Source organism: Trichosurus vulpecula, chromosome 6, assembly GCF_011100635.1.
Source record: "Trichosurus vulpecula isolate mTriVul1 chromosome 6, mTriVul1.pri, whole genome shotgun sequence".
NCBI classification, from domain to species: Eukaryota; Metazoa; Chordata; class Mammalia; order Diprotodontia; family Phalangeridae; genus Trichosurus; species Trichosurus vulpecula.
The window spans coordinates 47,637,067-47,661,037 of NC_050578.1; the positions used below are offsets into that span (position 1 = coordinate 47,637,067).

General features: G+C 39.4%; 1 protein-coding gene and 1 pseudogene across 1 annotated transcript in view; one reads left to right on the forward strand and one right to left on the reverse strand.

Annotated features, from left to right (window-relative positions):
- COL25A1 (collagen type XXV alpha 1 chain) overlaps positions 1-23,971 on the forward strand; it is a 560,431-nt gene that overhangs the window by 145,527 nt on the left and 390,933 nt on the right. The gene's annotated exons all lie outside the window — the stretch shown is intronic.
- On the reverse strand, positions 15,502-16,001 carry LOC118855537 (annotated as a pseudogene).

Sequence of the window (23,971 nt, forward strand, 5' to 3'; positions counted from 1 at the left end):
TGTCACCTTTGATGGGCATCTTGTCAATAATGGAAGACCTATTTGCTTCCCTGCTGAAGACTACCAAGGAAACTAGTTCCTGACTCACAGCGTTCTTGTCCTAGGATGGCAGAAGAGGGCAGGGCAAGGATTTAGGACCTCTGTGTTTGAAAGAGGAAAGTGAATGTGGAAGTAAAGTCTTGGAATCGAAACAGTGGAGTCTGTCTTGTTCTCTTCTTCACAAATTCATGAATCTGGTTTAGGTTGAAAAAATGAATCTATCCTTTAATCTTAGACAAAGAGTCCCAATTCAATCCTCAAAACAATTATTCTATATTTTTGCTTTAGTGCTCTCCTAGACTTTTAGGTTACAGGGCTACTCTCTCTGTCTCTCCCTCTCTCCCTCTCTCTGTCTCTCTGCCTCTCTCTGTCTCTTTGTCTCTGTCTCTGTCTCTCCCTCTCTTCCTCTCTCTGTCTCTCTGTCTCTGTCTCTGTCTCTATCTCTCTCTCAATCAAGGTGAAACCCATGCCCTGTTCTGATCCAGTTAAACCATGCTCAAGTTCTGAGATTTTAGAATCATGGCAGAGAAAGGACCTTGGCATAAAGAGGTTACTTCCATTTCAAAGAGAGTTTTTTAAGCTGTTTGGCTTTGCAGTTGGAACACGTTGATTGATGAAGCGGCTTTTGTTATTGTGAGAGCGTCATGTAAATAGTGGCAGAACAGAAGAGACAACTGAAGGGTGGGGTGAGGCATTGAAGTAAATTTTCTGTATTTAGTAAATATGCATGTGTGTGTTTCCATTGAGTAGACTGATAATGGAGGATAGAAAGCCAGCTTTGGCTCATATTGGCCACTGTTACTTAAACTTTTGGTGCCTTAAGCAACTCTTTAAAACTAGAAATCAGAGAAAGTGCTGATCTTCCCTGATAGAATAAGGTCCTTATCAGACTTGTCCTACATTTATTTAATCACTGGTGTGGTCCAATGGACTAGGTTTGAAAGACTAGCTATCTTCCTCCAAAGGGGTAATTTACAGCAATGTGGGACAACTTGAGCTCTCTCAATTTTTCTTTGAAAGATTAACACATTTTCCCTCCCCCCATCCACTGTATTATTTATAGAGTTAATTTTGATAGCAAGCAATTTGCAATCACTAATGTTTGTTGTAGATGCAGCTACAGAAGCAGATTCTGCTGGCGCCATAATTAAACAATGAATCACATTATCTGGCAAATCAAGCTCTGAAGTTTTAAATTATTCAAAAATGTTTTTGTTGTGAGTTCTGGTACATGCTCATTAGCATGGAGCTGGTCAGCCAGACTGAATCAATCATGCAGGGAAAATTCATGAACTGCCAGGCCTGTCACCTCCTGTTAACTCACAAGATAAACTTGGCCTGGAACTCATCTTGGCTGGAAAGCATGTGGACAGTACTGATAGCAGATGGTACCCACTAAGTTTTACCCATGGGTTCAGTGCTGTGCACAGATGAGGAGGAGGAAGGGGATGAGAGATTGAGGTAGAAAGAAGGAGGCCTGGTTCAATGTGAAAATTTTTAGTTCACTTTGACTTCTGGGTTTAAAAACAAAAGAAAAAATGTTAATCCTCTGCACTGTTCTTGAGCAGAGTTGTTAGTTGACAGTCACTGCATTTGGTAAGAACACCTGCAAAAGCCCAAGTGAGGGGCCATTGTAGCAGAGGGTTTGGAGAAAGTCACGTTAAACTCTCAAGAGCCAACCCTAGTTTGTGTTGGACCACTTTGATGACCCAGGGTCATGAGTTCCATAGGCATATGTTGAACAGAGTTGTATCTAATTAGTCTTGCTTTCCCCCTCTTGATACACACATATAAATGGATATATACATATATGTGTATACATACATATACATACATACATATTACGTATATATGCATATGTATACATACACATACATATATTCACTTGGCTATTCTTCCAATCCCACATATTAATTTCCTTGCCTATATACCCATGGGTGATCTTGATAAAAAGTTTTGAAAAAAGTTTTTCTTATACAACTTTCTCTACCCTGGAATTTTATGTTTTGAGGCAGCAATGAGGCTGTCAACAGAGCGGAGGCTTCTCTAAGTGTTGTGAATTTTGTCTTTACCAGGCAGACAAAGGGTTAATTTGAATCACCATGTGTCTAGCTGTTTGCCAGTAGTTGGGGTTCAAAGAGGGAGGGCCTTTTATTCATTCATCTGTCTCTCTTCCTCCTTCAGCACCTGGGAGTGGGGTTGGGGTGGTTTAGTGTGGTTGAATCTGCAAGTTTAGTTCCCTATCTGTGGGAAAGACATTAATGCTCTGAGATTGGGTTGTGGTAACTGCTGCCTAGTCCTTCTGGTTTTTGGAGTGAAATGTGTTAAGACTTAAATCTGAAACTTGAAAGGAAAGGATATTCTAAATGTAAACACCTCCTTTCCATCCTTTTCTGCCTTCTTTCTCTTTCACAGATCTAAGCAGCCCAAAGTAAATAGTCTTTTGTCCTAAGGAACAAAGATTTACCTTAGGAAGGAAAGAACTTAGGGAGATGAACATACTAGTGAACGTTGTTGTGCTTTAACTGGAGATATTTTATAGTAAATGAAGGTAAGAGTCTTAACAATAAATGAAGATTCCTCAGAGTACCAGTGGGCTAGCTCCCAGGGATTCATATTTTTCCCTTCTCTCCTCTGAACACTCCTACACACACACACACACACACACACACACACACACACACACACACCCCACACAAAGTGCATATATGTAGCTTCTCTTTCCCAACAAAAGGGATGGAGCTTTCCACATAAAAGTCATATGAGTCTGCTAGACTTAAATGCCCCTGTATTGGGGAGGAGTGCTGTGGAAAAAGTGTGGGAAATCATCTCTACTGGAGAAACCCAAGATTTTTAGGTAGATTTCTGTTTAAATTGCTTTGGCATATTCCGTTTTGTTTAAATGAAGACTTAGAATCATGGACTTAGGAGAGAACATTAGAACACATTCTGTCTAGTCCATTTATCTGTAGCAACAATGTGGCTAGCAGCTGCTGTAGGGGTATAAAACCCAGTAAGACCAACAAGAGCTGCTAGGACAGGTTCTTTTGATCTGCTTTTCTAAGGAAAGCAACTTTAAGGGATTAACAATAATTAAACATACATATATCATTCACTTAGTTCACGGGAAAAAGCCAGCACCCTGAACTCCAGAGGAAATACAAATAGAAATTACGAACCAAAAATATCAACAGATCAAATAACAATATTCAACAGACAGGCTTTGTCTGATCAAGACATCATATACATAGTTACTAAAAAGAGAAGCACCAATGGGTCTGGGTTAGCAAAGCCAGGGGGCAGTTACAACAGCTTGCCCAGAGTCTCAACATTCCTTCCATGAGTGAGCCCCAAAGGCCAAACACCAACCTCTGAGTTTATATACTCTGCCCAGGGTCAAAGGGCATCACAACATGAGACTCAAACCCATGTAAACTAGGCTTTCCCTTGAGGTAAGCAGGTCATCAAAGACTCCTGATTTAATCAAAAAACAAAACTGGACTCATCAAGGGCACTTAATTAGATAAGTGCTTCAAAAGAGAAAACAATAAAAACAGTCTCACCTTAATTACTGTAACATCATGTTATATGTGAGGAAGGTGAAGCTCAGAGAAGGTAAAGGGATTTCTCCAAGGATATGGTCATTTATCTACTTATTGACAGTGGCAAGATTAGCACCTAGTTCTCTTGTTTCCTGGTCTAGCTTTCTTTCTCATCCCTTCCTTCCTTCCCTACCTCTCTCCTTCCCTCCCTCCCTCCTTCCTTCCTCCCTCTTCCTTCTTTCCTTCCTTCCTTCTTTCTTTCTTTCCTTCTTTCCTTCCTTCCTTCCTCCATTCCTCCCTTCCTCCATCTTTCTCCCTCCCTCCCTCCTTTCTTTCTTTCATTCTTTCTTTCTTTCTCTCTCTCTCTCTTTCTTTCTCTCTTTCTGTCTTTCTTTCTCTCTCTTTCTCTCTCTTTTTCTCTTTATCTTTCTCTCTCTTTTGTCTCTTTCTATTGATCCCTGTCTCTTTCCTCTCTCTGTCTTTGTCTCCTTCTCTCCCCCTACCCCACCCCGCACACGTGTGGGTGCACGGGCGTGCCCATACATGTGTTTAGGGAAGGAGCTGAGTTCATTTTTCCCCCATTCTAACACTGCTCAGGTCTTGAAAACCATTTTTATTCCTGCCCCCACCCCAATATCCTCATCTTTTTACTATGTCCTATGACCCTGTTTCAAGATATTGCCTTAGATCTTCTCTCTTCTTTTTTTTCCCACCTGGCTTTGTTAATTATGTTTCATGCTAGTCTGTACCCATCTCATTTCTAATCTTAAAGAGAAAGATTCTTTCTCAGCCTTTGCCCCTCTGTGCCCCTCAAACCACTAATGATACCTTTATAAAAATCTATCCAGTATGACTTCCTTCAATAGCATTCTAATACTTATACCCCAAATGATAAGTGACAAACTATATCTTTATCATAGAGAGTGATGAAGGTATCTTTAACATAAAATATATTATTGAACCCAACCAGTAATAAAAAGGCCAAAAAGCACTGTTACTATGAACCATCTGTCAGGACATAGACAGTCTATATAAACAGACTCTTTATATAGAACCAGCCATTTTAATGGAATTACCAAACAAGATCCATATGTGACCTTGGACAAAGTCTTAACCTCTCTGGAGCTTGATTTCCTCTTCTGTAAAATGAAAGAGTTGGACTAGATGGTGTCTAGTGACCCATCCAGCTCTAAATCTATGACTCTGGAGCTTAAATTTTGTAGCTATGTCCATTTCATCCTCTATCAGGGTCTTCATTGTTGCATGGAGGTATTCTGGCCTATCAAAGAAGGGGCCTTATGGCTTAACTGGTCACACACAAAGGAGCAGAAAGGGGACAAGACAGGGTTATAATAAAGGCTGTACTAGCATAGCAAAAGCTCTACCATGTCCTACCTAACTGGAAAAACTTCGAGTATGGTCTTAGCAACGGACTTCACCCATCATCTAAAGACAGCCAAGATCTTCCCCAGGCTATCTCTAGTATGGTGCTTTCTTTTGGTGATAGCAGCTTCCAAAGACCTATTTATTGAAGCAGAGAGGGAAGTAGCTATCTGTGTTGGTGGAGGGAGTACCCAGGTGGATGAAATTAGGGAAAATTACTCTAAAGAAATGAGACCTTGAGGTAAAAGGGAAAAATATAATTTTTGTTTAGAGTTCAGCTCAACTTCCTATAGCAAAAGAAAAAAAGTCAAATTTTGAGAAGAATGTAACGAAAAAGTGTGTTTTAAATTGTAATAACTGCAAGTGTGGTTTTGTCTTGATTTTGTTGTCAGAATGTCACAGGGTATAGAAAGAAATCATGGAGTAGATTGTTGGCTTATCATCAGAGGCTTGTTAGATAGAACAAATTTGCTCTTAGGTCTTTTTGTAAAGTTCTTTTCTAAATAATAGTGACTACTTACCATCTGTTTGAAATCTCTCAGGTTTTACCTGATATCTATAATATGACATTTTATGTGTTATATTAATATTATATATTGTTTATATATTATATAATATGACATATATTACTTCTGAGGCTCCTTTCAGCTCAAAATCTAGAGAATTATGGAATGGCACTTTGTAAAAACATGGATTTGGTTTTGGTGCAGACTGTTTGATTTGTAATGATGGAAACTGACATTCTTTGGCTAGGACATAGGCTCATGGCCATGAACAGTAGTCTAGGAAATTTCCTTTGTGTTATCTGTCCTTCTGTATGATCCCTAAACAAGGCAAGTGGACCCGGGGTCAAGAAGACCTGAGTTCAAGTACAGCCTCCAAACACTTGTGTGACCCTGAAGCAAGTTACTTAATCTTTGTCTGCCTCATTCTACCCATCTGTAAAGTGGGAATATTAATAACACCTCCCTCACATGGTTATTGTGAGGATAAAATGAGATGCTATTTGTAATGTACTTGAAAAACTGTAAAATGTGAGATAAATGCTGGACAAACATTATTGTTCTCTAATATGGTGAGTTAATTCAGGCTTTGGCTTCTCTCTGGAACTGCCAATGAGCTTCCCAATTCATGTCATTTATCACAGCGATCTTCAGAGCTCCTTGTTAACTATGAATAATAGTGGCTCGATCACTTACTGTAGACAACTGAAGAGTATCGAATAATGACAATTATTCATCCATTGTAGCCAGTGGGCAGAGTGGAGACAAGAGTAAACTCCATGTTCTAATTGTCTCTTTGAGCTGTTTAATCCCCATAAAGTTAGAAAGTATAAAATTACTTGGTTATGAAACACTGCACATTTGTGTAGAAGAAAGCTATCTGGGAGTGATCATATTCCTGGACTTCCGAGTGAGTTGTTTTTAAATTTTTAATTATGGGCATTTCAAAAAGAGTTGTGTTTATGGGTTTATGTAGTTAATGACTGTGGCCATTTGAAAGGGCTCCTAGGTGTTCTGAGAGATTCCAGAAGAGGGAATAGGGAAAATATGCAATGTTATCTATTTCCTCAGGCAAAAAAAAAGCAAAACTGCAGACAATTCAATCCCTCCCACCAGTTAGGAGAACCCACTGTAATATTTGTAGTTGATTTATATCAGTCATCCTCACCTCAGTTGTTAAACTCTCTGTGCCTTTCTCCTGTGTGGTTATTCTCATATACTCAGGCAAAGCAATCAATTAAGAAGGGGGACCCAAATTGGGGCAGTTAGGTGGCACAGTAGATAGAGTGCTGGATCTGGAGTTAGAAGGCTCATCTTCCTAAGTTCAGATCTGGCCTCAGACGTTTACTAGGTGTGTGACCCTGGGCAAGTCACTTAATCCTATTTGTCTCATCTGTAAAATGAGCTGGAGAAGGAAATGGCAAACCACTCCAGCATCTTTGCCAAGAAAATCCTAAATGGAGTCATAAAGAGTTGGACACGACTGAAAACAAAGGAACAACAACATCTCAATTGATCTCTGACAGATACTCATTGATACTAGGAGGAAAGGGTAGCTATTCGTTTACGTGTATCTTTGAAATTGTGTTTTTTCCCCCAGAACTAGTAGACTAAGATATAATAGCAGCAGAAACAATACTTTTCTCCCATCGGTTGACAAGTATTTATCAAGCACCTATCATATGACATGCACTGAACCAGGTTCTGGGGATACAATAGAAAGAACAGAACAATCCCTATTCACACAGTAGTTTATGTGTTCTTTTGAGAGTAGAAACAAATACATATGGAAATATATACAGCCTATATATAAAATGAACAAATTCAAATATATACAAAATACTTGGGTTCCAGGAAGCTTTAGAGAGAGGGCACTAGTGGTTGGGGAAAGCAGGAAGGATTTCATATAGAAGATGGGGTTTGAATTGAATCTTAAAGAAAGAGCAGGATAACAGAGAGGCAAGGCACTGTGTTACCTTTATCTAGGTGACTAGTAGTCTCTTTCTAAAGTTTAAAATTACATTTAAATTTTTATGTCACTTGATGCTGTTTGCCGCTGGCATGTTGAGTTGAGTACTAAAACAGTGTCACCGAAGAATTAGCCAAGGTAGTCAATGCCTGAAGCAATGGTTCTTGGTAATCAGTGCATTTAACGGAAGGACACATTGATTAACTCGTCACAGCTGAGGTGGGGGGCAGAAAGGGATAAGACAGGTATGGCAAAGAAAGTGCAGCAGAAAAATATCCAAATCCCACTCTGGGACAGCTGCTGACACTTCTAAAACTAGGGAGACATGTTGACCTACCCTCATACTTGTTGGTCCAGTTGTTGAACCAAAAGTACCTCATTTCAAATCATGCTTAATGGAATCCTCCTTGAGTGAAGAAAGAGGCAGCTAGGTAGAAACAGTGGATAGAGTGCTGGGCCCTAGAGTAAGGAAGACCTGACTTCCAATCCAGCCTCAGATGCTTACAAACTGGGTGACCCTAGCTAAATCACTTAACCTCTGTTTGCCTCAGTCTCCTTATCTATGATTCATCCATCCATCCATCCATCCATCTATCCAGCCTTCATTTCTTCCTCCCTCCCTCCTTCCCTCCCTCCTGAGCTCTTCCTGACCTTCCTCCTTCCCTCCTTCCTGGACTCCTTTCTTCCTTCCCTCCTTCCTCCTTCCCTTCCTTTCTGCCTTCCTCCCTACCTCCTTCCCTTCTTCTCTTCCTCCCTCTCTACTTCCCTTCCTTCCTTCCTTTCCTCCTTCCCTCTTTTCTCCCTCCCTCCCTTCCTCTATCCCTCCCTCCCTCCCTCCTTCTTTCCTTCTCTCCCTCCTTTCTTTCTTTCCTTCCTTCCAACAGAAGTATCCCACTTTAAGAATGAGATACTTTGGACCAACTTATTTAAATTCTGGTGAGAACTGAGTCATTCCTTCCCTTCAAATTGAGATGCATGATGTTTACATTATAAAGGAACACCCGGGGAAACATACTTTCTTATTTGGAAAAGCATTTGGGCAGTTACCCAAAGTAAGAGTGCTCCCACTAGATATTGTAGATAGATATTCACTGTCCTGCAGGATATGTGAGTTACCCAATTCATATTTTACAACAAGTTCCCAAGTTTTCTGGTCCCAAGCAAGAGGGTTGGTGAGCTCTGCTCATTAGAAAGTGGGCTGCAGGATAAAATAGTGTAGATTTCACATTTTGATAGCCATCATTGTTAATGTATAAGCTCCATGTTATCTGTCAACTTGACCTTTAGTACCAGGGGAGTAAATGCAATTTCACTCTTCCTTAATGAATAAAACATCAGGAAAAATGCACATTGAATACATGTTTAATTTCCTCCTCACCTGCATGCTCCCTATGAGAAATTATGAAGTGTGGTCTCACTAAATCCTATAGAATGCAGAATCAAGTCATGCATTTGTTCTCTGACATATCTGGCTCCTTTGAACTAGAAATCTTGACCTTCTTAGCTGGAGACATACATTTTCTTTGTTTTAATATTTATTTTATTGACTTGGGTAATGACTAGTGAGTGACTGCATTATTCATGCAATGAAGTTATTTGTCATTGTTGTTTAGTCTTTTTTTCAGGTGTGCCCAGTTCTTTGTGACCCCATTCGAGGTTTTCTTGGCAAAGATACTGGAATGCTTTGCCATTTCCTTCTCCAGCCCATTTGACAAATGAGGAACTGAGGCAAGCAGGGTTAAGTGACTTACCCAGGGTCACCATAGTGAGTCTCTGAGGGCAGATTTGAACTTAGGAAGATGACTTAGGAAGCCTTCCTGACTCCAGGCCCAGTACTCTATCCACTGTGCCATCCAGGTGGCTCTACTGAAGTTATATTTGGTATATAAAAACATAAATAATAGGACAACAACCACTTACTTTCAATTATAGCATGTTAAGGACAATGGAAAGATACCCAATGGGTGTTAGATATTACCAGCAATAACTTGCTTTCACAAATTGGCATATATAGTGGGATCAAGCTCACTCAGGTCGGTCATGGAGCAAGAATGAACTCTGTTGCTACTTTAATGTGCCTGAGAGTGAAAGAATCGGGGCAAGGCCTCTTGTCCCATACGGACAAATTACATAATTTATAGATGAGAATCTCAGTGGATGACCCAGTGGTTACTCTCTACATCTAAACATTAAATAACATGATTTTTCATTAACAGAATTTGCAATTTTTATTTGTTATCCTTCATAGAAATTAGACAGTATGTATTATAATGTCATTTTACAAAACACACATGCAAACACTCATAAGAAAGTGGATGACAGAATGTGAAAAAAAGATTTTGAGTCATTGCCTTCATCCCACTTTTTTTAATGGCCAATAAACCAGTCTTCTTTTGAAGAAAAAAAAAACAGATGCTTGGTTATGGCTGTAGTTTGACACAAAATTGAGATATATTAGCTGAAAAACTTTATGAGTCACCTTTTAAAAATGGAATAGTCTGTGTTTACAGTCTGTTACACAATTTCGCCCGATACTCATTAATAGTAGAAAATCTGGAGCCTTGGATGATTTCCTAGTATCATAGGTGTATTGACCTGGAAATCACTGACTATTTTACCTCAGCATCATGATTTGAAAATGAAGGATGAACAACAATGGTCTCAACTCCCTCATTTCATAGGTTAGGAAATGAAGAAGTTACTTGCTCCAGGACACCCAGTGAATCATTAGCTGATCCAGTGTATCAGGAGGGCCGAGTTTATAATCTCAAAGAGGATCATAAACATGTCTGAAAGGTTCGGAATCGCCGGATATAAGAAACTCTCAAAGTAGAAGGCAGAAGAATCAAAACATTTATTTAGGCTCAACAGTAACCAACCCATGAACCAGCAACCCCATTTTGATATGTTGATCATAATCTTCCAGGCCCAATAAGTACGCCTTGCAAGAGTAACCAGGAGGCTACAGAGAAGCATGATTGCGTAAAGCAAAATCATGCTTCCCCCTCGATGGTAATAAGATTACCCACTGGCCTGAAGTCTTTGTTCAGCTTCCTCCCGTAGATCAGCTCTGCTACTGGCAGCTCCTGCCTCAGCTGTGTCTGTGGCTGAAATTGACGTAACTGTCGTAACTGCCTCTGTAACTGCCTCTGGCTCCAACTGTCGCTGTAACTGTCGCTGTAATGGCCTGAAGTCTTTGTTCAGCTTTCTCCCGTAGGTTAGCTCTGCTACTGGCAGCTCCTGCTTCAGCTGTGTCTGTCGCTGTGGCTGTAACTGACGTAACTGTCGTAACTGCCTCTGTAACTGTCGTTGTAACTGTCGCTGGCTCCAACCGGAAAAGGAAGAGAGTCTTCAAGCTGTCCTCTCCCCTCTTATAGGGTTTTTGACATCATCAAGCTCTGCCCTAATGACCAGGGCCGATTGGTTCCCGAGTTGGCCCCTCCCCCTAGCATAGCCGCCAACACCTCCCCTCAGCCAGCCCCATGACTCCTCACACAGGAAGCTGTCTGCTTCCCGGCATGCTCCCCGGGCCTCCTGCCCCGGAAGAGCAAGCCACAGTGTCCAGAGGCTCAATGAGGCAAGCTGAGCCATTCAAAGAAAACAAAAGCCATTATGGCTACATCCAGGATCTGAACTCAGGTTTTCTGAATCCAAATGTGGTGCTTTTTCAATACAATACCAATTTTAATTCCCAGATTAAAAAAAAATTGGTAGTTTTTTCCAGCTATTCTGTAATGACTGATGTGAACCTTGAGTGGTGAAATTCCCTTCAGTTTTATGTGTTTATTATACATTATTAGTTTTTTTTTCTTCTTAAAGGCTAAAGCTCAGAAACTATAAAATAGAGATGTCAGAGAAAGTTAAACATTGGAAATTTTCCCTAAACCTGAAATTGGCTTAAGTGACAAGGTCAAAGGCAAGTCACAAAACTCATTCTAGAAACATTTATTTCTTCATGTTTGACCAAGGCATTTCAGTCATCTGGGAGACTTGTTTCAGATTATAACTGTGGCATGGATTGATTAGGAAGTCAAAGAAACTGAGGCCCAGGGTTGTTAAGTGACTTTTGGAAAGGTCATGCAGATTGCAAGGGGAATTTTTATGTGCATTTAGATGGTTGAGTTTTCTCTGGTTTTAGTAGAGCTCAAAATGGTACATTCTGCCAGCAAAGTTTAGAACTAAGATTCTTACTCCGGGGCTCCAGAAATTAAAAAAAATTATAATAATTATATTTCAATATTACTCGCTTCCTATGTAATCCTACGTGTTTTATTTTATGTATTCACTTATTTTTAAATTTTATTGATGTATTTTGTTTTTAAATTACAAACACTTACAGAATACTTCCCCCTTCCCAGAGGTCATTTGTAACAGTGAAACTGTAAAGTAAAATTAATTATACAGTGAAAGCCTATGCAATATCCTATATCTGTAGTCCCTTACCTATATAATCTTAAAAAATTAACATAAATCTATTTTTTCTCCCTCCGAACCCCCACTCCATTAAAAAAGAGAAAAGAAAAGGAAATTTCTTGTAACAAATATGCATAATCACATGGAACAAATTCCTTCAATGGCTGTATGCTATCTATGTGTATGGATGTGTGTATATACCCAAACACACGCACGTAGACATATATAATATACGTACACAGGTCTCATTTCCAATTCTGCATCCTAAATCCATCACCTCTGTCACAGAGACATTCTTTAATTGCTTCTCTGGAATCATAGACGGTTATCGTGTCCAATATCTCTCATGGTTCTTATGCCTTTCCAAATTGTTTGTTCTCTACAACATATATACAACAATATATACAATTGTATATATTGGATAAATTATTTACCTGGTTCTGCTCATTTCTTTCTTTATGAGTTTCTAAAAGTCTTCAAAATTGTTCATTGTTATGCTATTGATGTCAGAGTATAAATGATTTTCTGGTTCTGCTTACTTCACTTTGCATCAGTTCATACAAGTTTTTCCTTGTGTCTTTGAAAATTGTAGTATATAGATGAGATGGAATACTATCCTGCTATAAGAAATGAGGGTAGGTAGGTGGGGCAGTGGATAAAGTGCTGGACCTGGAGTGAGGAAGACGCATCTTCCTGAGTTCAAATCTGGTCTCAGACACTTACTAGCTTGGTGACCCTGGGCAAGTCACTTAACCCTGTTTGCCTCAGTTTCTTCATCTGTAAAAAGAGCTAGAGAAGGAAATGGCAAACCATTCCAATATCTGCCAAGAAAACCCCCAATGGGGTCATGAAGAGTCATGACTGACACAACTGAACAAGGACAACATCATCATAAGAAATGAGGAGTTAGTTTGTACATTTGAAAGCATCATTCTGAAAAGGAGCCTATAGGCTTCAGCAGACTGCCAAGGGGGTCCATCACAGACAAACAAGTTAAGAAATCCTGGTCTAGAGCAATTTTAGAGCCTCGTTTCTGTCAACAAGAGCCTGAGCTCCTTAGATATTTGGGGCTTTTAAAAAAATCTTGTTCAGTGTATTTCTTAAATAACATATGTTAAATAATCTTTATATTTGTGCATCGTGTATTTATCAATGTCTTTATATATGTAAAATGTGTGGACTGTGAAGGCACCAGGATCTAGCTATATTTATTCACGAGCAAAGGAAGGAGTCAGCTTGTTAGCATGGCCTCAATGCAAGTGAGTTATGTTTGCCCTTGAAATATTCCTTAAGGGAACAAGCAAAATAAAATGCACTATCTGGTTGGTGTTTGCTTTTGATCTGTTATGAATTTGATAGTATTTCTTTAATGCTTGGTGGCTGAAATGCCACAGTCATTTTGCACTAAATCTTGAGACATTTTAAAAGCAAACTGGTTTAGAGGCTGTAATGGTGGAGTAGGTTAAGAGAGGAGTTCAGGAAGATGTCACTGAGTTTTCTTATGGTTTTGAAAGGAAATAAGCCCAAGGAAAATCTGCGGGTCTATTCATTTCTCACCTTATCCGGAGAAGACATCTTTTTTTTTCTTCCAGGAGTATGGTCACCAATTAGAATGGAAATAGTGTCTATGAGATTATTTTATCCTCCCTCTTGGGGAGAGAGGTTTTGCAACGGCACCTAAACCTGACCAGGGTTGTATTTGTTCTGTTGACACCTTCTTTGCTCCACTGTATAAATGGCCCAAGTGAAGTCATTTACTCTTACTGAATCTAGCTGTATCTGCAAAATGAGGTAGATTAAACCAGATGACCACTAAGGTCTTTTCTACCTCTAAAGCTCTGGTCTTATGAGCCTCCCACTCCCTCTCCCTGACTCCCAAACACATCATTTGACTGATGTCATATCTGTATGGGCCAGCAAATTAAGTCTTTGGATTGAAAGGGCAATTCATTACAATGAAGTCAATCAAACTTTCCTCTTACTGAATTGACTGAATTGTCAGCTTCTTTTGGTTCTCGCCTGGCAGATAAAAACATGGCAGCCTGCCTTGAAACCCTGTGTCAGAGCCATGGATAGTGGAGTGGAAAATCTTTCAGCTTACAGTTACATGGGCATAATGCCTCCTTTCTTCCCTGCTTGTGAGAAGACACGTATAGCGAGATTTATTTTATCTCTTTGGGTTATGTTACCCTTGCAGAATCAGTGGTTAAGAGAATGACAATATGGTGGTACATAAGTCAGAAAGGATTTGGCTTCTCTCTTGGTTTATTTCTTGATCTCACAATGGAGCAATATATTGTCTCAGATTTGCACACACGCTATTCTGAATAGGGCCCATGAGAGGAAGAGATGAGCTTCTTAAGATGAGTTTCATAAAATGTACTTCTGGGTCCATTTCAAGGACTATTTAAACCTCCATAAGATGTCATTAAAACTCCCACAAGCTTAGTCCTAGGATGGATCTTCCTCTTATGCAGCAAAGGTTCCTATATTTTTCCCTTCACTTTGTTTCTTACTCCTTAACATCACACTTATCAAAACATTTAATAGTGACAGCCTTATTATTGTTGGTTTTTGCCTGTACCTAGCACTTCATTGGCAACTTCCTTGGTTAAAGGAAGCTCCTTTTTTTTTTTTTTTTTTTTTTTGTTTTTGCAGGTTGGGGAGGGGCAAGGCAGGGCGATTGGGGTTAGGTGACTTGCCCAAGGTCACACAGCTAGTAAGCGTGCCAAGTGTCTGAGGCCGAATTTGAACTCAGGTCCTCCTGACTCCAGGGCTGGTGCGCTACTCACTGCACCACCTAACTACCCCTAGGAAACTTCTTTTACCACGGCAGGTTAACATCTGCTCAGTAACTCGGTCTTAGAGAGTTGCCTTGTGGTACTGAGAGGTGACTTGCCCAGGGCCACACAGATAGTAAGTGTGAGAAGCAGACTGGAAATCGAACTCTCTATTGACCATACTACATATGAGTATTAAATGCTGAAACATGTATTGGAAAGACTTTAACAAGTGAATATGACCTTCCCCAAACTTAGTGTGTGCATGTGCATGTGCATGTGCGTGTGTGTGTGTGTGTGTGTGTGTGTGTGTGCCTACACACACACATATTGACATATACGTATGTTGGTCGTTTCAGTTGTGTCCTATTCTTCATGACCCCATTTGGGGTTTTCTTGGCAAAGATACTAGGGTGGTTTTGCCATTTCCTCCACTGAAGCAAACAGGGTTAAGTGACTTGCCCAGGGTCACACAGCTACTAAGTGTCTGAGGCCAGATTTGATCTCAGGAAGAGGAGTCTTTGTGACCCTAGGCTCAATGCGCTATGCACTATGTCACCTAGCTGCCCCCGTATGTACATATATATCCATATTTATATTTTTATAGTGTTTATGTAATATGCGTTTTAAGGTTTGCAATACACTTTCCATGTGTTTTCTTACTTGATCCTCACGATAATCCCGTGTCAGGTGCCTTTATTATCTTCATTTTACAGATGAAGAAGCAGGCTGAGATAGAGGAAATGATTTGTCTAGGATTACACCCCTAGGTGAGACTTGAACTCAGTTCTTCCAGATTTCAAATCCAGCATTCTATCCACTGTGCCACCTTGCTGCCCCCATCCCTTGATTAAGTTCTTTTTTTTTTTTGAGTCAAGCTTTTTATTTAATGTTACAAAAAATTATCTAGTCAAACAGACCAAAGCCCATGTCATCATCGGACTCCTCGGATTCTTCCTTTTTTTGCTTCCTCTTTCTTCTTCTCCTCAGCTGGGGCAGCTGTGCTAGCAGGAGCAGCCCCTCCAGCAGGGGCAGCACCACCAGCTGCTGGGGCAGGTCCACCAACTCCTACATTGCAGATGAGGCTTGCAATGTTTACATTGGACAGGGCCTTTGCAAATAATCCAGGCCAGAATGGTTCAACATTTACACCTGCTGCTTTAATGAGGGCATTGATTTTATCCTCCGTGACCGTAACCTCATCGTCGTGAAGGATGAGGGCGGAGTAGATGCAAGCGAGCTCGGAGACGGCCATTTCAGCGGATGGACGAGGAGACTTGTTTGTAGTGGTGCTAGTCGCCGGCTGAAGTGAGGGGTCACCCCAACGCGGCCTTAGCTTCCGAAGAAGAACCGAGCACCTTACAGACAACTGAAGAGTTGATTAAGTTCTTAAAGAGGCCTATTTACTGAATGGGCTTTACCTCACTCAAAGTGAGAACCTGAAAAGGCCTTAGCCTGAAAGGGCCAGGGTCTCCCATTGCATCCTGGGACATCTCCAGTCCTCCTGGTGAATATCAGGCCGTTGGATACAGATAGCCCTGGAGGAGAAAGTGAGGCTTGGTGACCTTGCACAGCCCTCCCACACTCAAATCAAAGTCAACTGCAAGTCATGTCATCATTTCCCTGATGTCATGGCCCTTTTTGAGAACAAAGGACGAACACAACAAGCTACCTTACTGCCTGCCTGATATATGCTCATATCTCCCCTGCCTAGATTGTAAACTACTTGAGATTTGCAACTGTTGTACTTTTGTCTTTGTATTCCTAGTACCCAGCACATAGTAGTTGCTTAACATATGATTCCTTATTATTATTATTATTATTGGAGTAAAATGATAATGATCACAATTTAAATGTACTATTCTTTATAGGAACTTATTTAATATTAGTTTTACAATTTCACTGATGCAATGTTTATAAGATAAGTTCTTATTGCTAGGCAGCATGGCATAAAATGCCTATAGAGCCAACCTTAGAGTCAAGGAAAACCATATTAAAGTCCTATATCTGATACACACACACACACACACACACACATACCTTAGATCTGGTACCATGGACAAGCCATGTAATCTTGCCATGCTTCAGGCCATGCCCTAAAACTAGAAATTACAGACAAATCGCTAATCTGCATTAGTGGAAGGAGTTTCTGTCCCCACACTGTGGAAATCACAAAGCCAAACATGGGGTGTGTTTCTCTATTAGAATTGAAGCTCCCTGACAGCAGAGACTATCTCTTATCTCAGATGCTTACTAGCTGTGTGACCCTGGGCACGTCATTTAACATCTAGTGAGATGCCATATGTAAAATGCTTTGCAAACCTTAAAGTACTATAATAGATCCTTTTATAATATGACATACTAATCCTCCACTATAGTTTCTATTGCATAATAGTACTTTCTAAAATACAGTAAATCCTATAATGTAATAATCCTCTGCTATAATTTCTATAATATAATAGTCTATATAATGTAATAAATCTTCCAATATAATAGTCTATATAATGTAATAAATCTTCCAATATAATAGTCTATATAATGTAATAAATCTTCCAATAATATAATAATCCTTCTCCACTATAATTTCTGTAAAATAATAATTTCTATAGTATAATAAATCTTCCTATAATATAATCTCCACTATAGTTTCTATAAAATAATAATTTTTATAATATAATAAATCTTCCTATAATATAATAATCCTTCTTCACTATAATTTCTATAACATAATAATTTCTATGACAATAAATCCTCCTCCCATAATATAATAATCCTCCTCCACTATAATTTCTATAAAATAATAATTTCTACAATACAATAAATCTTCCTATAATAATCCTCCTCTACTATAATTTCTATAACATAATAATTTCTATAATAATCTTCCTCCACTATAATTTCTATAATATAATAACCTCTATGATATAATAAATCCTTCTTCTATAATATAATATAATATTCCCCCTTCACCATCATTCTTTCTCCTCCTCCTCTATTTCTGTTTGTATTTGTATCTCTTAGTCAGTGCCTGTCACATATTAAGTTCGTAATAGGTACCTTTAGCCTCAACTTGCCTCAAAACAACAACTACAAAATCCAGCTCCTTAGAAAGGTCTCCTACTTGCAGTTTCTATAGTTTATCTTATCCACCAAGGAGAATGTCCAAAAGTCTAAGACTAAGTCAAGTGAACTTAACTTTTTTTGGTGTCGTGGACCACTGGTGAAAGAAACCTAAGGGCCCTTCCCTTTTCTCTCATGTCTTAAAATGCATAAAACAAAATCCGTAGGATTACCAAGAAAACCAATTATCCTGAAATATAGTTAGGAAAGTATTTTTGGAAAAGAAGTTCCTGGATCCCAGGTTAAGAATTTTTGCATGAAGTGCATGGGCTATGCTGTTTTTACCTTACTAAAAGTAAGTTCTCCAGTTATACTAAGTTTACAATTCTTGGAAAACAAACAAGCAAACACAAATTAACCATGAGCAATCACTTTCAAACTTGTTCCCAGCTCAGTGGCTGCATTTCATGGTGTTCTTGCCAGAGAGAATACAACAGAAAGCACAGTTTGACATCGTGCACCAAGACGAGCCTGAAGTTTTCGTGGTGCCAGAAAGCTTTTTCACAATAAACAGGCTCCAGTGCTACTCTGACTTTGGACACAGATGAGTGCAGTGAAAAGCCCATCTCACAAATATTTTGATGTTCAGACCCTAGAAGACATTGGCACCTACTCCGACTGTGCATAATGAACCCAAATAAATGCTTAGAGCTGCTGAATCACCAGAAGGCAGCTTAATCGTTTTTATTTGGGAGCCAAAAACAACAGGGAAAATCAGAATGGTGTGAGCCAGATTGGTTGGAGGCCTCACAATCTCTTGAAACTCCAGCTAAAATGAAAGCTAGAAAATAGTGCTCATTTGGTGTAGGACAAAAAGGGGAGGAAAGAAGGGACAGGACAGCGATTAGATTGGCAAGGAACTGACGAGTCACGGCTGTATTTAAAGCCAAAGCTTTATGTTTTCTCAGCTTATGTAGTGAGAGATGGATGGAGAATGTGACAATTGATACAGAAGGGGTGCCACATGAAATGCATTTGTTGTCCAGTAGGTAATTGCAGCATACCCAGGATGGCCTGCTAGCTCAGGTTCTTTGATCTGCTCTCCTAGGAAAGATAGCTTTTTAAGAGGTCCACAATCTTCTTTAATTGCATTCACTAGTTTAGGGGAAAAGTCAACCCACCTGAACATCAGAGAAAATACATGCAGAATTCAGAATACATGCCATCTTGTAGTGGAGGGGGGGAGGGTAGAGATAGGGAGAAAATTTGTAACTCAAAATCTCATAGAAGTGAATGTTGAAAACTAAAAATAAATTAAAAAAAAGAGAAAAGACAAGCAGAGAAATTAGCATAAAGACCAACAGGCAGGGCTCTTAACTGCCTGATCAAAGCAATATTGCTATACACTTTACATACATCACTGGATGGAGAGAGCCTTTACATCGGGTAAAGGCTTCCTACAAGAAAATCTCCTCCCCAATGGGCTCTATGTGACTCAGGATGTATCACAGCTATGAGCTGCGCCAGAGCTCAAAGCAGGTCACATAGGCCTATTAATGGATGGGGAAGACCTTCATATTCCATTAACATTACAGTAATCCATCATGTGCCACTCAATCTGGGATTACAGTCTATAATTTGTAACATAACCACACACATGGGGCAGTTAGATGGCATAGCAGATACTAGGCTTGGAATCAGGAAAACCTGAGTTCAAATTTGGCCCCAGACACTTCCTAGCTGTGTGACCCTGGGCAAGTCACTTAACCTTGTTTGCCTCAGTTTCCTCAATCTGTAAAATGAACTGGAGAAGGAACCATGCCAGTATCTTCGCCCAGAAAACCCCAAATGGGGTCACAAAGAGTCAGACAAGACCAAATGACCAAACAACAGCAACATTATTCGTAGTTAATGATCTTCATCCTTTTTCATAGTCATAGAACATATATTTAAACACACCTATATCCTCTGTACAAACTGTATTCTGATATGAAGATTCTGTTGAGTAGTGCACAGATGGTTTTCCCTCTACTGGTAGTGATATGTTTTTTTTTGTATTTGTAACCTAGATCAAGCTTTTATAAGATGCTTGGCCAAGGTCTATAGGATGTAGAGAAGCAAATAGATGTGCGTGGGAAGGTGATGTTGACTTCATTAGTATCTTGCTATAATCACTTCAGCTGAAGAAGCCTAGACATATAAGATAACTTTATGTAGTAATACACATAGAATAAAATCTCAACTATTCAGCTTTGACTGATGCAGATCTGACCAGGACTGAAGTTTTTGTTCAGTCATGTTTGACTCTTTGTGATCCTGTTTGTTTGTTTTTTGTTTTTTTTTTTTTGGCAAAGATTCTGGAGTAATTTGCCATTTCCTTCTCTAGCTCTTTTTACAGATGAAGAAACTGACACAGACAGGGTTAAGTAACTTGCCCAGGGTCACCCAGCTAGTAAGTATCTGAGGCCAGATTTGACCTCACAAAGATGAATCTTCCTAACTCCAGGCCCAACACCCTGTCCATTGCCCCACCTAGCTGCCTGGACAAGCATGTCTTAATTTAAAGACTTTTTCATCCTGGTCCAAATTGTTAGCTTAAATAAGAGATTAAAAAATTGACAATGTTCACACCATTTGAGACCACTGAATATCCATTAAGTATATCAGGGCATAATGGATGTGCTAATGGAAATTCAGACTTTACTTTTTAAAACAGGGTCCCTAAGGACCAGTTCAAGGAATGAATGAAACTAATAAATCCAGTTGTGAATGAATGAAAGAACTGTGCAAATCTATTTTGAATTACAATGTGAACTGGAAATAGCACTTCTAAAACATATTCTGTAACTTACACTTTTCACCAGTTTACATTGATCCTTCTCCTAGTTAGTCTAAAATTAGTTAGGTTTTATTGTATTGTGTTTGGACCAAAGACCATACCAACTGAAGTGTTGAAGCAATTTGCTTTCTTACAAGCATCAAGTCCCAAATTTCACATTGGCCCTAAGCTGAAATGTCAGGAAATCTCCACGAATTATTTATTTTACTTTTATAATTAGAACTGACTCTTTGGAATATCCTAGTAGAAAAGCAGAACCAGAAACACAGGATTTGATGACCAGACACAGTTGGCTTCAGTTGGACCCATATTTTTCATAATGAAGCTTGTAGGAGGAATTTGGAGCGGTTCATGAGCCATGCTGCTTTCCAGGTGTTCTTGTTCCCAATGTCAAGGTCTTCTATTACCTTCCAAAGAAGTAATATTTTATTCAGCGGAAAACACCTTTAGCCGTTTAGGCTGTTTAGGTTTCAAAAAGCTGCTCCACAGATTTCCCAGCACGATTTCCTGCTAAGGGGAAAAGGCTAATCAGCTACAATTAGTCTAGTTTACTTTTCCCTTCTATGCTCCACTGGCCCACCTTTCCCTTATCTCCATCTCCTTCCTAGCGCATTCTTTTTTTAAAAATTATTTTTAATTTATGGAATAAAACAAGCATTTCCATAACTTAGCACATTCTGCTTGACTTCTTAGAGCTGAGAATATTGGGAAGGTGGGAGATTCCTAGCAGGAGGAAAGACAGAGTTATCTATTTATTAGAAAGAGTCATGGGCTATTGAACTCAAAACTAGATTTAATTCTGTAGCTGACATGGATGTTTAACAAATCATGAGACTTCTCTGAGCCTCAGTCAGATAAACTGAGAGCAGAAATACATCTAGGTTAGCTTGCAAATTTGATAATCAGGTAAAAACCTTTCAATTCTTTCCTCACAATATTTCTTTGATCTATCCCTTCCTATTGCCAAAGCTACTACAATGTTTGGTCCCTTTTTACGTCACTCTTGGACCCCTGCACAGATGCATCTTGGTATCTGCTCTTCCTTTATTCCAGTAAGTATTACACAGCTGTTAGAATAATCTTCAAACCATGTTTCCATCATGTCCTGCTCACGAACCTTGAGTGGCTCTCTAATGTAAAATCCAAACAGCCCGACCTTCAGAGCCCTTTGCCAGCTCCCCTTTTTTCCTTCTCAGTAACATCATTTCTTGGTATCCCTTAAAACTGCTGCTCTGCTCCAGCCAAGTAAATCTGTTCACCACCTCCTGCTTGTGAGCTGCCGATTGATTCTCACTTCTGTCTTTGCAGATGGCATTCTTCCCACTTAGAAATGTCTCTTTTTTTCTTAGCTGATTTATATCCTTTTCCTCTTTCAAAACCTCCTTTTCTTTGGCTAATCCCATTCCATTATCACCTCTCCTTTACCTTATGTCTCTTGTCCTCTTCTCCAATGCACTTGCTGTAGTCTAAATTTATTTGTGGGTTGTTTTGTAAATTTTCTTTTCCGATATTTTGAATACCCAACTAGATTGTAAGCTGCTTGAGGCTGACAATTCTGACCTTCTTTCCTATAACTCAGAACCTTTCTTTGTCTTCATGCTTTCTCTGCCCCTAATGCTCTAGTCTCTGTCCCCAGAGACTAGAAAGTAGTTTCTTTCTTGCCGAGATTCATCCCTCTACTTGTGCCCTTGACCTCATTTCCTGTGAGCTCAACCCATCAGTCATTCCTGCTGTTTCATCTTCATTCTCTCTCTACCCACCCGTCTACAGATGTGATCAGGCTCTCTAGCAATAAAAATGATAACACACATTTATATAATGATAGAGGGTTTTAAAAGTCCCTTCATCACAAGTTGGTGAGGTTGGTAGTGCAAGTTTTATTCTATCAATTTTACAGATGTGATAACTGAGAAGTGGTTTACCCATGGACTAGCAACTATCTGAATTAGGGGTCCAAACTCAGTCTCCTAACTCCTAATCTAGTGTTCTTGCCATTACTCTGCACTGCCTTTTCCTTTTCTTCATCCTCCAAATCCAAGCAATGGTTAAAAAATTGTGATTCTGTCTCCACAATATGTACATAGTTGTTCATATGTTGTCTCCTGCATTAGACCATGAACTTCTTCAGAGCAGAGACTGTCTTTAGCCTTTTTTTTTTTTGTATTCCCAGCATTTAGCATGGTGGTTGGCACAGGATAGGCACTTAATGTATGCTATTTGGCTGATCACAGGAACTGCATTCCCAGTGAATCCTTCTGTGGTCACCCCAATTGAACGTGCTCCCTCACTCCTCAAATTTTCTTCGATTACTTTGTTTTTCTTTGCTTACATTTATTTCTTCATATCCCACCTCCTTCAAAAGGCCATAAGCTCCTTAAAGACAATAGTTGTGCCCTTTCTCCTCTTGGTTACTTGGGACTTAGCATAGATCCTTGCATTTGGTAAATATTTAATAAATGTTTGTTTGGTGGAATTTGTCGAATGTAAAGAAAATATATCCTCATTATTCACCCCCCCCTCCCCACACACACTCTAGACTATAGCTAAGCTGGACCATCCTGTCTCCCCAAATGCCCATTTCCAAACCTTTGTTCACACTGTTCCCCATGCCTAGAACATTCCTCTCTCTCTTTCCATCTATTAAACTCTTACTTATCCTACTTACATGCGGCTTTCCCTGGTTTCCTGGTCAGGGACAACATCCCCCCTCAGATCTCATATAATTCCCCCCTCCCCACAAATAAAAAAACAAACAAAGCCTCAAACCTCTTTAATCTACTTCTTTTGTAATATGGTATCTTAGAGCTATCAGTGTTTGTATTTTACAGTATTTACAGTGTCGTACTGTCAGCTCTGTGAGGACAGAGAGCAGATTTTTACCTAAACACGGCATTTTCCCTAGTATGGTGCTTCCCACAGAGTAGGTGCCTAATAAATATTTGGTGAATGAATAACACATCAGCATAGGTCATGATGCTATTTCTATTTCATTTACCCTTTGCTCTTTCATTGCATGTAATGTTTTTCTATTTTCTATTCTAAACTCTTCCCAGAGAAAGTATCACCTGGGAGTTTCCTTACCTGAGAATTCCCTAGACCAATGAAATCACTTCCTGTCCCCTATCCCTATTCTAAACTGTAGTATATTGACATTAAGTAATATTATTAAATAGTCACTGTGATTCTGTCCAGAAGTTTGTCAAGTATTTGAGAAAGAAATATGTAAAATAAATGTGAGTTTTTTCAATAATCCTAGTAACTATAATAAATGTATATAGCTTTGTTCTTTCTAACTTCTGTAAGAAAACATACCCTGTTCCACGTTATTACATCAAATCAAGGAACTGAAACCACATTGCATATTCTGAAAAGTATGAAAATATTGCAGTCTTATGTATTTTCAATTCTTCATATAGCCTAGCTGCAGAGATTTTATTTGACCT